Raw genomic sequence first — 15,331 nt, forward strand, 5'->3', positions numbered from 1 at the left:
ACTATGATAATTGCAACATGCTGATTTTCTGGGGCGCCTGCGTGGCTCGGTCAGCTGAGCATCCGACTCTTGATCTCGGCTCAGGTCATGATCTCATGGTTTGTGAGCTTGAGCCCCGAGTCAGGCTCTGCGCTGACAGTGTGGAGCCTGTTTGGGATTCTCTCTCTCCCTCTCTCTCTCTGCCCCTCCCCTGCTCATACTCTGTGTATCTCTCTCTTTCTCTCTGAAAATAAATAAATAAACTTTAAAAAAATGCTGATTTTCTGCTTTCTATACCCCTTCTTCAACTATCAGTCACTCTACTGTGAGTAAGCTCCATCCCTTCTCTCTGACCCATTTATTTCTTTATTATCAGCATGTGTCATGAATACCCATTTATCAGGAGTTCACTACTCTACCTCATTATTCTGGTGTTCAAATTGTCCTTGATTTGGCCAGCGGTGACTGTGTCCTTGAGATATGTCACCATGATTTTTTGAGCACTTTTTTTTTTTACTTTCCAGGTCATCTGGACCCTTTCCTGCCTCAGCCCTAGATTAGCTGCTTCTCTGAATATACTTGGTTCATTTTAGGGAACGAATTCGGACAATGGTATTACATGTCAAAATCTGAATACTAGATGTGCTCATTGCTACTGAGGTGTCTGTTTCTGAGCCTTTCCAGGGGACGGAGTTAGGAAAGACATGTGCATAAGTGCATGTGCAAGGAAATAGACATGCAAATATACCTACATGGCACACAGATTATGGAAGTAATCAGTTCATGCCAATCCCCCTGATTCGAATCTATCCCCACAGAGTTCTCTCTTGCCTTCTCCAATGACATAGTCGTCTATTCCTTTTTCCACCGTGAGAACCCTGGCTCCCGTCGACACCTGCACACTTACACTTCTGCTCCATCCTTTAATTGTGATCTAGAATAGGTACGGAGTTGCAGAATTCCGCTGCAGGAAACCAACCTCCTAAAAAGTGGTCAGGGTTTGTTTGCCACTCTGCTGGCATCCATCGTAGCCAGAACGGAGGTTCTGTAATCACATGCTGCACTTACGCATTCCTTGGACTTCCTCCCGCCTCTTTCCTTTTTTTCATTACCAATTTCTCACTTTCTCCTATCTCCCTTTTTGTCACGGTGTGGCATTCACTTAAAATTACCTTCATTTTTTTGTTTTCAGTTTGCTTTCGATTTCAGCTTTTGTTCTCCTCTCCACTGGGACTGATTCTATTCTAGTTTATTTTAGCTTTTGAGCATTCAGACCCTTAACAGGTGTTCAAAAGTAAAATATACCAGGAGATTTACTCAGAACAGATCACTGCCTCTTGTACGCCTTCCTTTCTCTCACCTTCCTCCCCTTGTAAGTAACCCTTCTTTATGGTTTCCTGGCTTCTGCTTCCTGTGTTTCTTTCTGTAAAAATAAGCTGATCTACATATGTTTTCCTATTTTCCCTCCTTCCTACACAATAGGCAGCAGACTGTGCTCCTTCGTGCTTTGTGGGAATTCACGAGACTGGTATCCTAGCCCGTGTTCCTTCCCGGATGAGCTGTGGGCCCTCAAATCTCAATTTCTTCATCTGCCGAATGTGAGCATTTACAAAATTCTATATTTCTCTTCTCTCTCACCGCAAGGAAGTTTGCTATGAAAAACATGCAATTTTCCTCTTCTTACCCATTGTAAATTTAGAAATGTGTCTTCAGAACAACAAATAAAATAAAAAGCCCAAACAGATACTTTGGAGAAGAGGATGGGAAAAGGCAGGACTGACACGAGCTCTTTTGTAGCACAGAGAGTGTTTCTAACACTTGCCAAGTCGGGAAACTCAGCTGTACCGTTTCCCCTGCCCCCTTTGAGGTCTGTCTGTCTGTATGTATTTTCTTTATAAAAATGACGTACCTTTAAGGTGTGCAGCCTGATGGTTTGAGGTACATACACATCGTGAAATGGTTACTAGCGTGCCTTTCCACATACATTCTTGCCACGACGGGAAAAGACAGTTTTTGTGTTCATTTATGCAAGCGTCTCAGCATGCTGGTGTAGACCAACCCGCTTCTCGCCAGAGACTGTTGGAGGCGGCGCTCGATTGGATGCTCCCTTCCTCTCCCTGATCTGAGGGCTGCTATAGCTGCTTGTAGCAATTAGAGCGTGTTGTGCGCAGAGACTAGAGTGTTGACTGAACCAATTAAAAGATCAATTAGCACAGCACAAGTGATTTAGAGAAGTAGTTTTCTATGATGTGGAGCGGATTTGCCTCAGCACATGGAGCTACAAGGGAATCCAACACTCAGGAATATGGAGTCTTTGTTCTGGACTCTTTTAACATGTCCCGTGTCTCTGAAACATTCCATGGAAGTTATTAGCCAGCGGGCTAGTATAACAAGATGGCTTTTGTTGTGATAGTATTTTCATGCACAGTCATCAAAGGAATTAATAGTAATTCATAAATGTGTAGTAATTACATGATCTTAATTAAGTCGAAGCTGTAAAACAACAAAGAATTTATGCGAGTATTGTCTTTTTGGCTCTGATAGAGTTCATTCAAAAAAGTTCTGTTTGCCCATCGATTATTTATATGTGGTTTGGATTTCTTTTTTTAAAATTTTTTAAATGTTTATTTTTGAAAGAGAGAGAAAGGGCAAGCAGGGGAGGGGCAGAGAGGGAGACACAGGATCCGAAGCAGGCTCCAGGCTCTGAGCTGCCAGCACAGAGCCCGATGTGGGACTCAAACTTACAACCCCAAGATCATGACCTGAGCCGAAGTCAGATGCTTAACTGACTGAGCCACACAGGTGCCCCTGGTTTGGATTTCTTTTTGCTGTTTTTATAACTAAAAAAACAATCCCGGTTTTAGTTTTTCTTTTTATGTTGGAATCTTGGCAATTCCACAAGCTATATGCAAAACTTTGTGTGTATCAGATCTTGTGACATAGTTCTTATAGGCATGAGATGGCGTAAAGATGAAATACATTGAATTTTCAGATCTCTGCAGTGCGTAACTCTGGGAGGGGTCTTCTCAGCAGGTGATAAATAAAAAGCGACTCCAGGAGAATTTTGTCAAGGTGTAAAGTCTTTCAAACCTTTATTCAACAAGTATTTAGACAATTAGTGGATAGTAGAAGGTGATATGAGTGAAGCCAAGACATATTGCCTGTCCTTTGGTGGTTTATATTCTAGTTGGAGAGGCAAGGGCTACTTATATTACTTATGATGGTGGGTGACCAGGGACAGAATATCCAAATGCTTGACTCTTTTCTCTGCATCTTACAATCCTGTGAGGTCTTCAGAGAGAGAGAGAGAGAGATGCACTGAGAAGATAAGCAGGGGAAATCTCTGGGGTGTGTTATGTTCAGGTCTTTGGGGGTAAATTTCTCTCAGGAAGTTCTCTTCATGATGAATTAAACCTGGCTAAAGGTGACCCAGGAGAACTTCTGCCTTGGGAGAAGCAGGTCATATGACCTCCCTTAGGTAGCCTCTCATCTGGGTCCTACTCCGTATCCTAAGTGGCTCTTTCTTATTCTGGAAACCTCTACAAATTGGAAGTCATCCCCCAATCCTTCTCGCTCTCCTGCCACATGGATAGGCAAGGTGGAGAGCTTAGAAGGGAATCCAAGGAAGGAACTAAAATGGGGATTCCTGAGAGAGTACTCCAGGTTGATTCCCTAGTGTTTACCCTTTCGTTCTCCAAAATCTCTGCCCAGACCCTGTGACCCAATAACATGCTTGGCATGGGATGCTTCTAATGTTCCTTCTTGTGGATGTGAGGGCAGAAGGAGCTACAATCATCTTCTGCGGACTGGAGTGGCATCTGCCCAACAAAAGATTTGTGTGAGCGAGTCAAGATGTAAGGTCGCGTTTGACAGAGCACCAAAACGAAGGCAGCCTCGTAGCGCATGCCCCAAAGTTCTTGGCTATGGACCAGAGTTCAGTCTAGCTAATTTTACCAACATAAGCTCCATGGTAGTTGGAAGTTTTGTGGACATTTTAAGAGGTTCAGAGAACCATGCCCCAACACACGCCAGGAGAAACCCACCCACACCCTAAATGGTTCTAGAAGAAACCTCATTCCTGCCATCATGTCTGTCAGTTGACCCAGATTCATGTCCCCACCCTGGATGCTCCTCGGTGCTCACATACACATCACCCCTGGGCACAGCTGCCTGGCAGGACAGAGCTCACCAACCGAAAGAACCTGAGCTGTCTGTGAGCCTGGGGAATGTAGTTGTCGCTCTGCAGATAAACATGCCCTGGAAGGGACAGGAGTGGATGTCCCTGTGTGTATCTACAGGAATGTTACAGGACTTGGTTGAAGGTGGAAAGAAATGTCGTTGGGTGAGACCTTGGGAAGAAGTGGACATTTATTGAACTAGAAGGATTGGGTTGTTCAGGGGAGGGGCTGGGCAGTTTAGGAAAAAGGAAAGCATATGCTTGACATTGGGGATGGATGTGACCCTCCCAAAGGAGGCACTCCAAAGGCGGCTGAGGCAGGGACGGATGGAGAGTTCACGTTTCAGAGTCAGAATGGGCGAGGCCACACAGAGAAGATGGGGGGAAGCTCTTGAAAGAGTTTGGACGTCAGAAATTTGGGGCTTCTGCGTGTGGAGGAAGGGCTAGAGGTTTATAACAGAGAAGGGACATGTTGAGCCCCAAGAAGGAGTCTGGTTCCAGTGTGTAGGACCCCTTGAACGGATGTAGCCTAGAGACTAAGGAACCAGCTGGGAATGTGGCAGAGCACCTACCCGAGTCTTTTCAAAGGAAGTCCTGTTTTGGAGAAGGGAATCGAAGTTCAAGTGGCAGAATTTTCCACTTACCCATGGGGTGGCCTTGGCAAGTCACTTGACATCACTGAGTTGGCTTTTGCATCTGTAAAATAAAGCCTGTACTCCTCAGCACCCCCACTGACCTGGGTAGCTACGAAGCCCTGATAATGGGGTTTACAAGAGCACTTTGTAACCCAGGTAGTGGCACACAATGTGAGTTATTATTGGTATGAGAGGGAGATTCGGTGCGAGGTGGTGGCTGATAAGGAGACAAGAAAGGAAACTGTCAAAAACGGCTCTTGGCTTTCTCCTGAGAACAGAAGGAACAGGTGAGCTCCTGTGGAGCGGAGACTTCGGGGATCTGGGTAAGTATAGCAGTGTGGATTTGAACACGCTTGGGGCCGACATAAGGGAAGACAGGCAGAGGAAAGTTGCAGAATCAGGACTGAAGTTCTGGTGAGGTCGAGGTAGGATGAAACTAGAACATTATTTTTGTTCCCTGTTGTTCCAGAAAAACTACAAGAAGGATCTAGTTAGCTTGCTGCAGAGTTCATTTGTTTGTTTGTTTATCCACTTAAATTCTTCTTTAGCTACAAGTCTAGAAGATTTAAGCTATTTATGGACTAAACTATACGAAGAGTAAATCAGCGGTAGGAGACGGACCGTCCAGATTTGCCTCAGACTCAGGGGTTCCCAGGACACGGGACTTTCAGGGCTGAAAATGGGACAGTCCTAGGCAGCCTGGGTTGAGACAGGTGGTCACCCTCACAGGCTGAGAGGAACCAGGAGGAGCGAGATGGTGACTCCTGGGTCATCAAATGGTTACCAAGAGACACGCAGGTGGCTCCTGTTGGAGGAGGGAGTGTAGCTAGAAAACATTGTAGTTTAGTAAGAGAAACTCTGGAGAGTTACAAGGTCCCGTTGTGTTCAGGAGAGAGACAGAAAAGTCGCTCCAGGGAAGAAAGAAAACTGGCATCCTTAAAACTAAAGTCGTAGTAGGGCTTATCCTATCAAATTAAGAAGGATGCCGGGGGAAAAGAGGATTCACGTCACCCCGGCAAATAAGGACACCCATGTACTTGAGGAATTTCCATTTTGGGTGGAGTTACCCTGAAGAAATATTTTCCCCTGCGCATTTAATGTAAGTTTACAATCGCCTGGTTCGAGACTGAGCCCTTTTTCCGTTTTTTTCAAAGACCTGGAAATAAAGAGACGGCCACCGGCATGAGGCAAGACTGGTTCGGACATGTTGGTGGCATCACCAAGCGAGAGCAGAGCCCCATGAAACAGCAGGTCCAAGAAGTACAAGGATCCTTGCCTCCTGAGCTGCCTGGGTGAAGCAGACTGAGAGGTTAAACCTTCTGCCCCTGCAGGCTTCCCTGCCTGGCCCTGTGCTTTCAGGGATGATTCAGAGATAAATGGGCCTCCAAGACCAGAGGAGGGGCAAGCGTCATAAGGAAGCCAACAGCTGTAAGATTATTCTCTATTTTGTAAAAATTAGGCGTGCCCTTAAGAAGAGTTCCCTGGGGAGGGGTTCCGGAAGATGGCAGCGTAGGAGGACGCGGGGCTCACAGCGCGTCCTGCCGATCACTTAGATTCCACCTACACCTGCCTAAAGAACCCAGAAAACCGCCAGAGGATTAGCAGAAGGGAGTCTCCGGAGTCAAGCGCAGACCAGAGGCCCACGGAAGAGGGTAGGAAGGGCGGCGAGGCGGTGCGCGCTCCACGGACTGGCGGGAGGGAGCCGGGGCGGAGGGGCGGCTCGCCGGCCAAGCAGAGCCCCCGAGTCTGGCTGGCAAAAGCGGAGGGGCCGGACGGACTGTGTTCCGACAGCAAGCGCGACTTAGCGTCTGGGAGGTCAGAAGTTAACAGCTCTGCTCGGAAAGCGGGAAGGCTGGAGGACAAAGGGAGGGAGAGCTGCTGAGCCCCCGGACGGCAGAGCTCAGCTTGGCGGGGAACAAAGGCGCTCACCAGCGCCATCTCCCCCGCCCATCCCCCAGCCAAAATCCCAAAGGGAACCAGTTCCTGCCAGGGAACTTGCTCCCTCCGAGCAAACACCCAACTCTGTGCTTCTGCGGAGCCAAACCTCCGGCAGCGGATCTGACTCCCTCCCGCTGCCACAGGGCTCCTCCTGAAGTGGATCACCTAAGGAGAAGTGAGCTAAGCCTGCCCCTCCAGCCCCCGTGCACCTTGCCTACCCACCCCAGCTAATACGCCAGATCCCCAGCAACACAAGCCTGGCAGTGTGCGAGTAGCCCAGACGGGACACGCCACCCCACAGTGAATCCCGCCCCTAGGAGAGGGGAAGAGAAGGCACACACCAGTCTGACTGTGGCCCCAGCAGTGGGCTGGGGGCAGACATCGGGTCAGACTGCGGCCCCGCCCACTAAATCCAGTTATACACCACAGCACAGGGGAAGTGCCCTGCAGGTCCTCACCACACCAGGGACTCTCCAAAATGACCAAACGGAAGAATTCCCCTCAGAAGAATCTCCAGGAAATAACAACAGCTAATGAACTGATCAAAAAGGATTTAAATAATATAACAGAAAGTGAATTTAGAATAATAGTCATAAAATTAATCGCTGGGCTTGAAAACAGTATACAGGACAGCAGAGAATCTCTTGCCACAAAGATCGAGGGACTAAGGAACAGTCACGAGGAGTTGAAAAACGCTTTAAATGAATTGCAAAACAAAATGGAATCCGCAATGGCTCGGCTTGAAGAGGCAGAGGAGAGAATAGGTGAACTAGAAGATAAAGTTATGGAGAAAGAGGAAGCTGAAAGAAAGAGAGATAAAAAAATCCAGGAGTATGAGGGGAAAATTAGAGAACTAAGTGATACACTAAAAAAAAATAATATACGCATAATTGGTATCCCAGAGGAGGAAGAGAGAGGGAAGGGTGCTGAAGGGGTACTTGAACAAATTATAGCTGAGAACTTCCCTGAACTGGGGAAGGAAAAAGGCATTGAAATCCAAGAGGCACAGAGAACTCCCTTCAGACGTAACTTGAATCGATCTTCTGCACGACATATCATAGTGAAACTGGCAAAATACAAGGATAAAGAGAAAATTCTGAAAGCAGCAAGGGATAAACGTGCCCTCACATATAAAGGGAGACCTATAAGACTCGTGACTGATCTCTCCTTTGAAACTTGGCAGGCCAGAAAGGCTTGGCACGATATCTACAGTGTGCTAAACAGAAAAAATATGCAGCCGAGAATCCTTTATCCAGCAAGTCTGTCATTTAGAATAGAAGGAGAGATAAAGGTCTTCCCAAACAAACAAAAACTGAAGGAATTTGTCACCACAAAACCAGCCCTACAAGAGATCCTAAGGGGGATCCTGTGAGACAAAGTACCAGAGACATCACTACAAGCATAAAACATACAGACATCACAATGACTCTAAACCCATATCTTTCTATAATAACACTGAATGTAAATGGATTAAATGCGCCAACTAAAAGACATAGGGTATCAGAATGGATAAAAAAACAAGACCCATCTATTTGCTGTCTACAAGAGACTCATTTTAGATCTGAGGACACCTTTAGATTGAGAGTGAGGGGATGGAGAACTATTTATCATGCTCCTGGAAGCCAAAAGAAAGCTGGAGTAGCCATACTTATATCAGACAAACTAGACTTTAAATTAAAGGCTGTAACAAGAGATGAAGAAGGGCATTATATAATAATCACAGGGTCTATCCACCAGGAAGAGCTAACTATTATAAATGTCTATGCGCCAAATACCCGAGCCCCCAGATATATAAAACAATTACTCATAAACATAAGCAACCTTATTGATAAGAATGTGGTCATTGCAGGGGACTTTAACACCCCACTTACAGAAATGGATAGATCATCTAGACACACAGTCAATAAAGAAACAAGGGCCCTGAATGATACATTGGATCAGATGGACTTGACAGATATATTTAGAACTCTGCATCCCAAAGCAACAGAATATACTTTCTTCTCGAGTGCACATGGAACATTCTCCAAGATAGATCATATACTGGGTCACAAAGCAGCCCTTCATAAGTTTACAAGAATTGAAATTATACCATGCATACTTTCAGACCACAATGCTATGAAGCTTGAAATCAACCACAGGAAAAAGTCTGGAAAACCTCCAAAAGCATGGAGGTTAAAGAACACCCTACTAACGAATGAGTGGGTCAACCAGGCAATTAGAGAAGAAATTAAAACATATATGGAAACAAACGAAAATGAAAATACAACAATCCAAACGCTTTGGGATGCAGCGAAGGCAGTCCTGAGAGGAAAATACATTGCAATCCAGGCCTATCTCAAGAAACAAGAAAAATCCCAAATACAAAATCTAACAGCACACCTAAAGGAAATAGAAGCAGAACAGCAAAGGCAGCCTAAACCCAGCAGAAGAAGAGAAATCATAAAGATCAGAGCAGAAATAAACAATATAGAATCTAAAAAAACTGTAGAGCAGATCAACGAAACCAAGAGTTGGTTTTTTGAAAAAATAAACAAAATTGACAAACCTCTAGCCAGGCTTCTCAAAAAGAAAAGGGAGATGACCCAAATAGATAAAATCATGAATGAAAATGGAATGATTACAACCAATCCCTCAGAGATACAAACAATTATCAGGGAATACTATGAAAAATTATATGCCAGCAAATTGGACAACCTGGAAGAAATGGACAAATTTCTAAACACCCACACTCTTCCAACACTCAATCAGGAGGAAATAGAAAGCTTGAACAGACCCATAACCAGCGAAGAAATTGAATCGGTTATCAAAAATCTCCCAACAAATAAGAGTCCAGGACCAGATGGCTTCCCAGGGGAGTTCTACCAGACATTTAAAGCAGAGATAATACCCATCCTTCTCAAGCTATTCCAAGAAATAGAAAGGGAAGGAAAACTTCCAGACTCATTCTATGAAGCCAGTATTACTTTGATTCCTAAACCAGACAGAGACCCAGTAAAAAAAGAGAACTACAGGCCAATATCCCTGATGAATATGGATGCAAAAATTCTTAATAAGATACTAGCAAATCGAATTCAACAGCATATAAAAAGAATTATTCACCATGATCAAGTGGGATTCATTCCTGGGATGCAGGGCTGGTTCAACATTCGCAAATCGATCAACGTGATACATCACATTAACAAAAAAAAAGAGAAGAACCATATGATCCTGTCAATCGATGCAGAAAAGGCCTTTGACAAAATCCAGCACCCTTTCTTAATAAAAACCCTTGAGAAAGTCGGGATAGAAGGAACATACTTAAAGATCATAAAGGCCATTTATGAAAAGCCCACAGCTAACATCATCCTCAACGGGGAAAAACTGAGAGCTTTTTCCCTGAGATCAGGAACACGACAGGGATGCCCACTGTCACCGCTGCTGTTTAATATAGTGCTGGAAGTTCTAGCATCAGCAATCAGACAACAAAAGGAAATCAAAGGCATCAAAATTGGCAAAGATGAAGTCAAGCTTTCGCTTTTTGCAGATGACATGATATTATACATGGAAAATCCGATAGACTCCACCAAAAGTCTGCTAGAACTGATACATGAATTCAGCAAAGTTGCAGGATACAAAATCAATGTGCAGAAATCAGTTGCATTCTTATACACTAACAATGAAGCAACAGAAAGACAAATGAAGAAACTGATCCCATTCACAATTGCACCAAGAAGCATAAAATACCTAGGAATAAATCTAACCAAAGATGTAAAAGATCTGTATGCTGAAAACTATAGAAAGCTTATGCAGGTAATTGAAGAAGATATAAAGAAATGGAAAGACATTCCCTGCTCATGGATTGGAAGAATAAATATTGTCAAAATGTCAATACTACCCAAAGCTATCTACACATTCAATGCAATCCCAATCAAAATTGCACCAGCATTCTTCTCGAAACTAGAACAAGCAATCCTAAAATTCATATGGAACCACAAAAGGCCCCGAATAGCCAAAGTAATTTTGAAGAAGAAGACCAAAGCAGGAGGCATCACAATCCCAGACTTTAGCCTCTACTACAAAGCTGTCATCATCAAGACAGCATGGTATTGGCATAAAAACAGACACATAGACCAATGGAATAGAATAGAAACCCCAGAACTAGACCCACAAACATATGGCCAACTCATCTTTGACAAAGCAGGAAAGAACATCCAATGGAAAAAAGACAGTCTCTTTAACAAATGGTGCTGGGAGAACTGGACAGCAACATGCAGAAGGTTGAAACTAGACCACTTTCTCACACCATTCACAAAAATAAACTCAAAATGGATAAAGGACCTGAATGTGAGACAGGAAACCATCAAAACCTTAGAGGAGAAAGCAGGAAAAGACCTCTCTGACCTCAGCCGTAGCAATCTCTTACTCGGCACATCCCCAAAGGCAAGGGAATTAAAAGCAAAAGTGAATTACTGGGACCTTATGAAGATAAAAAGCTTCTGCACAGCAAAGGAAACAACCAACAAAACTAAAAGGCAACCAACGGAATGGGAAAAGATATTTGCAAATGACACATCGGACAAAGGGCTAGTATCCAAAATCTATAAAGAGCTCACCAAACTCCACACCCGAAAAACAAATAACCCAGTGAAGAAATGGGCAGAAAACATGAATAGACACTTCTCTAAAGAAGACATCCGGATGGCCAACAGGCACATGAAAAGATGTTCAACGTCGCTCCTTATCAGGGAAATACAAATCAAAACCACACTCAGATACCACCTCACGCCAGTCAGAGTGGCCAAAATGAAGAAATCAGGAGACTATAGATGCTGGAGAGGATGTGGAGAAACAGGAACCCTCTTGCACTGTTGGTGGGAATGCAAATTGGTGCAGCCGCTCTGGAAAGCAGTGTGGAGGTTCCTCAGAAAATTAAAAATAGACCTACCCTATGACCCAGCAATAGCACTGCTAGGAATTTATCCAAGGGATACAGGAGTACTGATGCATAGGGGCACCTGTACCCCAATGTTTATAGCGGCACTCTCAACAATAGCCAAATTATGGAAAGAGCCTAAATGTCCATCAACTGATGAATGGATAAAGAAATTGTGGTTTATATACACAATGGAATACTACGTGGCAATGAGAAAAAATGAAATATGGCCTTTTGTAGCAACATGGATGGAACTGGAGAGTGTGATGCTAAGTGAAATAAGCCATACAGAGAAAGACAGATACCATATGGTTTCACTCTTATGTGGATCCTGAGAAACATAACAGAAACCCATGGGGGAGGGGAAGGAAAAAAAAAAAAAAAAAAGAGGTTAGAGTGGGAGAGAGCCAAAGCATAAGAGACTGTTAAAAACTGAGAACAAACTGAGGGTTGATGGGGGGTAGGAGGGAGGGCAGGGTGGGAGGGAGGGCAGGGTGGGTGATGGGTATTGAGGAGGGCACCTTTTGGGATGAGCACTGGGTGTTGTATGGAAACCAATTTGACAGTAAATTTCATATATTAAAAAAAAAAAAAAAAAAGAAGAGTTCCCTGGTTCTTATGAGTCGAATTGTGTCCTCCCAAAATTCGTATGTTGAAGTCTTAACCCCCAACCCCTCAGAATGTGACCTTACTTGGGGCCATGGCGGATGTACTTCAGGGGGTCCTTCGGGTGGGCCTTTAATTGAACACGACTGGTGTCCTGCCACCAAGGGGGAAATTTGGACGCAGACCTGCAAACAGGGAGAACACCACGTGAGGTTGAAGACAGAGACCGAAGTTGACGTGTGCCCACGCCAAGGAACGCCAAAGATCGCCCAAACCACCAGCAGCTAGGAGAGAGATCTGGGGCAGATTCTCCCCGGAGGCCCTCTGCAGGAACCAGCCCTGCTGAAACCTTGGCCTGACACTTCCAGCCTCCAGAACTCAGAGACAGGGCATTTCTGTTGTTTCCGCCACTCAGTTTGTGGGGCCTGCTTACAGCGGCCCCAAGAAATTCATCCACTAATGAAGTTTGATTTGTACATTTTCTCACCTAAACAGTAGCCTGTCACTTGACTACGGTGTGGTTTGTTTTTGTTTTTGTTTTGTTTTTTTTACCTTTCAGTAAAGTAGAGCAGGGAATAGTTTGAGAGATTTACTTCTAAACAAACTGAGACCAGTCCTACAAACTAGGAGAAACCGAAAATGTTCTTATTATTGGTGTTCGGTAATGGTTTTCAGAAATCATGACTGACAGCCGTTCACTTGTTTACGGTAGGATTTTCCAGCCTCCAGCACTCAGCATTCATGAAACAAAATATTAGTGGAAGGCCTCAGAAGATTGCCAATAAAACTGCGAAAACACGCTTTTGATCTCTAGGCGGCACTGAGGACAGATACTTCATTCCTTCTGGAAAATGCTTTGTTCTTTTGACTCCACTTAAGGAGGCAATAGAGAAGCGTATAATACATCAGGCTTTCCTTCTTTGTAGAACAAAGTTAATCCAGGTCCTTATCATATGAAACTGCACAGGGATATAATCTTTTGGAAGACATAAATAATTCTCTGTAGTACATTTGGAAATACTTTGATCTTCCTGTAAACTTCTCCGTAGCAAAACGGTAGTGCAAACTTTATTTTACACGTTTAGAAGTTAGTTAAATAGGGGCGCCTGGGTGGCTCAGTCGGTGGAGCGTCCGACTTCGGCTCGGGTCACGATCTCTCGGTCCGTGAGTTCGAGCCCCGCGTCGGGCTCTGGGCTGACGGCTCGGAGCCTGGAGCCTGCTTCCGATTCTGTGTCTCCCTCTCTCTCTGCCCCTCCCCCGTTCATGCTCTGTCTCTCTCTGTCTCAAAAATAAATAAACTTAAAAAAAAAAAAAAGAAGAAGTTAGTTAAATAAAGTTAGGGTGGTAGTATTAGAACTTTAAAACTGTGTTTAAAAAAAAAAAAAAACAGAGACCCAATATGATAAAGATCATTTTACTAGGTAGGTCCTGAAACTTTCTGAATTACATGCCAGCTGACCCCTCCCATTACGATGCTAACACCATGGATTGATTCACCGCGTATCTACTTTTCTCTTGTTTTATTGACCCTGTGAGTGGGCTTTGAAAGAGTCTTTACAAACCCAACTCCCCTTGAAAATTTTAATATTCATTTTCTTTTTTAATTTATTTTTCTTTTTAAATTTTTCTTTATTTTCTTAAAGTGTATTTATTTATTTTTAGAGAGAGAGACAGAAAGCAAGAGCGGGAGAAGGGCAGAGAGAGAGGGCAAGAGGGAGAATCCCAAGCAGGTTCTGTACCCTCAGTGCAGAGCCCAACGTGGGGCTCAAATCCCCAAGCCACAAGATCATGACCTGAGCCGAAGGCAGATGCTTAACTGACTGAGCCACCCAGGCGTCCCAATATTTGTTTTCTTTTAGCATTCCTGCTCTGTCAGTTCTAACGGCTCTAATCTCCCTCCCCCGCTCCCCCCCCATCCCCACACACATACCACTCCCACTGTGGATGGGACTGATCAGGGATGGGTGGAAAAGAACAGAGAAGAGGAAGGTAGAATCTTAGGTCAGATATTCATTCCATAACAAAGAGGTGAGGTTCCTTTGATAGGGGGTGGGGCTTCTGAGGAATTTGAAAGAACGGAATGAGGGACTCAGACATGCCACTTGGAGGAAGCACAGGGGAAGTCAGTTAGGGAATGGGTGGATGGTCTCAGCGTAGGGGTATGAGGCTGGAATCAGAGAAACTTGGTTGAGAGGCCATGGAAGTAGGAAGACATGGCCGCCCTGTGGGGGGGCGGGGGGCAGATGGAGGAGGCAGACAGATCCAATCAGAGTTTGTCAACTGTCTACACGTAGTGCTACCTGTGTCACGTCACTGCTAAAAACAGAGGTAATCCGGATGACTTGATTCATCCCTTTGTGGGAAAATAAAATTTAGTAGTCGAAGCCATTTAGCAAGTGAAAAAAGAACATCAGGAATCATCACTTGGCCCTAGATGTTTCCATCCTGACTATGTTAGTCGCATTCCGAGGAATTCAGGAAATTCCAGGTCAAGAAGCTTGGTTGAGGCGAACTCTTGCACATTTGCAGAATTCCCTGGGCCAGTCCAAGGGGTCAGCAAAACTGCTTTGCTATATTTCTCTGCTGTATTTGTGCTCCACACACCTAGGGTGGCATCTTTTTCTGATACGCTCATGACGGGGGCAGAGAGCAAGAGATGAACTCAGCTGGCCTCAGTTGCGTCGAGGTGGGGTCTGCAGGTCTGTGTTTAGCAGCCCAGGGCCCCTGTGTTGTGAACACTTGTCCCATTTCTAGAAGTTGAGGGAAGTGGTCTGTTACCTCCCAGAATTGGGGCCACGGCTGTGGCATCTCAGGGAGCTCTGACGTTTTCCGTGGGGTGGGGTGCCCAGTGTTGGCCGACGGCCCCAGGGAGAACCAGACAAGATGGCTTGCCGTTTGCCCAGGAGGTGGTACCTTCTCCACATCCAGGGGGCAGGTGAAGCCTTGTTACCAGGTGTGATCGAATCTATTTCACCCGGAAGGCCAATAGGTGGCAGAGTATTCCTACGTGCCCGAGTGAAAACGTATATCGAAATCCCCTTTATCAGAACTCTGTCGCTAAGCCTCAGCTACAAGACACTGGAA

At 44.9% G+C, this 15,331-nt stretch overlaps 1 long non-coding RNA gene across 1 annotated transcript; it reads right to left on the bottom strand.

Moving 5' to 3' along the window:
* Positions 1 to 3,714: 3,714 nt before the first annotated feature.
* Positions 3,715 to 14,211, bottom strand: LOC122230152. Its single transcript, XR_006207302.1, has 4 exons — positions 14,178 to 14,211; positions 12,334 to 12,432; positions 4,801 to 4,866; positions 3,715 to 3,797 (listed from the first exon to the last, which is right to left on the bottom strand). It is a non-coding gene; the product is annotated as an uncharacterized LOC122230152 (long non-coding RNA).
* Positions 14,212 to 15,331: the final 1,120 nt, after the last annotated feature.

Source organism: Panthera leo, chromosome C2, assembly GCF_018350215.1.
Source record: "Panthera leo isolate Ple1 chromosome C2, P.leo_Ple1_pat1.1, whole genome shotgun sequence".
In the NCBI taxonomy this organism is placed as follows: Eukaryota; Metazoa; Chordata; class Mammalia; order Carnivora; family Felidae; genus Panthera; species Panthera leo.